At 24.9% G+C, this 2,483-nt stretch overlaps 1 protein-coding gene across 1 annotated transcript in view; it reads right to left on the bottom strand.

The window, feature by feature from the left end:
* Positions 1–2,483, bottom strand: part of LOC117178018 (persulfide dioxygenase ETHE1, mitochondrial) — a 16,173-nt gene that overhangs the window by 1,464 nt on the left and 12,226 nt on the right. The gene's annotated exons all lie outside the window — the stretch shown is intronic.

Below are 2,483 nucleotides of genomic sequence, written 5' to 3'. Positions count from 1 at the left end.
TTAAAAACAAAAAATGTTATTTTAAACAAAAATCATTACAATATTTGACCAAGATTAACGATTTACTATCAATCTTTTATTTTACAGGACTTGCAATTTTTTAGAGTTTCCGGTTATATTAACGTTTTTCTCAGGAAATCGGATTTTAAAACAAAATTAGTATTTCTATTAAAAAAAATTTAATTTCAAAGACGATTCTCAAATTGCAACAGTTTTAGGTTATGCTAGCGTTTAACACCAAAATTTGATATTTAAAAAAAAATCATGATACTTTGAATAATATAGAATTGTTATAGTTTTTCTGCGGAAATCGGTATTTTTAATAATCATAAAAAATAATTAAATAAAAAGATTCACAAATTTTAAGAATTTTAGGCTATGTTTAGCGGTATACACAAAAACATTGTATTTTAAGATAAAATCCTAATTTGAACAATGTTTAGAATGTTTTAACAATTTTTCATTATTTGAGTGTTTTTTGTCGGATATTGATATTTCTGCTTTAAAAAAATGGATTTTAAAACAATTTTGGGCTAGCGTTTAACGTCAAAAAATGGCATTTTAAAACAAAAATCATTATAGTTTTAATAAGACATTCAATTATTTACACTTTCCGATTATTTAATGTTTTTCTTTGGAAATTGTGATTTTTAATTTTAAAAAAAGTATATTTTAAGTAAGATTGAGAACCTCTAAACATTTGATACTTGGTATTTGATAATTTGGCATTATGTTAATATTTTTTGCAGGAAATTGGTATTTTTTATCAAAAATGCATGAACCGGACTGCAAATTTCCTTCCATTTCGTTATTGCCAGTCAAAAAAAATATGTTGTTTTAATCCAATCATTAATATTTAATTTCAGATATTATATCAATTTGGTCAAATCTGGAGATAGCAGATTAAAGTTACGGAAAAAAATCATTTTTTTCTTTCAATAAAGAAATGCAACGGTTTCATTGACTATTTACATTGTAAAAAACTATATACATATACTAATAATGAAGTTAAATCAATTTCAGCCATCAGTTAGCAAATTTATTGTCCTTGCTTTTTTATTATTTTAGATAATAGATACTATATATTACAAAAATTCTGTGTTCATATAAATTTTATATTTTAAGTTTAAAATTAAAAATCCTCAAAGTATCAATTAAAATTGCGTATAATTTGTTCGATGTATCTTTTGAGAACAAAATTTAGCTTATTTCATAAAAATCCAATTTCTTCCCATTAATTATTTTTTTTAAGTAATCTGGGATTCGCATAACGAACAAAAATTTATATTATAAACACTGATTTAAGTTATATGTAATTTTGGCAAAACTAAATAATTGTTATATTAACTTTTTTATGCATATTATAGAAATTGGTCATTAATGGGTTGTAGAATTAGAGATATATTAAAATTATCTTACTAAATATTTATATATTTTTAAGTCTTATAAATAAATCTTGTGCTATTCAAAATTTGCAGTTTTTCGATCCGGTTTCCTGCACTTATACATATTTATTAGCGGACGTACAAGGCAAGGAAGCGATTTTTATTGATCCCGTTCTAGAATGGGCTGAAAGAGATACGAAAATAATTAAAGAATTAGGCCTCTCTTTAAAATATGCTGGTGAGTGTCGTAAAATTTTGTCATTTCGACCAATTTCACAGTTTTGATTAATCGTGTTTTACACCCGATAAGAGGAGAATGATTCAGAAACATTCAGAATCTGAATTCCCTTTACTACGTGAATTTTCCTACGTCGAAAGCTCCACCAAGGAGTACAAAAAATAAGCAAAATCTATTCTTTTTATTCGACTTAGAAAAATTTAATGGAAACTTATTGAGAGGAAAGAAAAAATGAAGGAATTCAAAAGAAAGAATAGAAAGGCCGAGAATAATGTCACTTTGAAGACGAAAAACCTAGTACTTTTAAACGATCAGTTATAAATGTAAAATAATGATGTTAATAGAAATAATTTGCGGTACTCTCAAAGAATATTTGTATAATTCTGTTTAGAGATAAATTAATTTTGCTTTCCTTACACAACATTAATAAATGAATTGATTATTATATATTATATTATTAAATATATCATTTGTTTAAACAATATAAAATATAATTAAAATTACTCCATCGTTATGGCAGACAAAACATTAAAATTTCCTACCTTATATTCCGTGAAAACGAATAGAAACTATGAATGTGCACATATTTTTTGGATAGCTTAAAAGTAATTAAAATAATCAAAAATAAAGCATGTGAGTATGGAATAAAAAAAAACCTTCACAAAAAAATTGAAATTTCCAAACTTATGTTGCACACGGAGGAATAGAAACTATTTAAGTGCACATATTTTGTGGACAGATTAGAGGGAATTAAATAAGGAAGGAAATAGTGAGAAAACGCTATGCAATATTTTATTAAATGATGAGAGAATTGAACAAGTTGATAAGTTCGTATACCTTGGTAGCTTATTTACTAGGGA

Source organism: Belonocnema kinseyi, chromosome 8 (assembly GCF_010883055.1).
Source record: "Belonocnema kinseyi isolate 2016_QV_RU_SX_M_011 chromosome 8, B_treatae_v1, whole genome shotgun sequence".
In the NCBI taxonomy this organism is placed as follows: domain Eukaryota; kingdom Metazoa; phylum Arthropoda; class Insecta; order Hymenoptera; family Cynipidae; genus Belonocnema; species Belonocnema kinseyi.
Note: the sequence above shows the minus strand (reverse complement) of the source record. Positions and strands in the feature narration are given on the sequence as shown.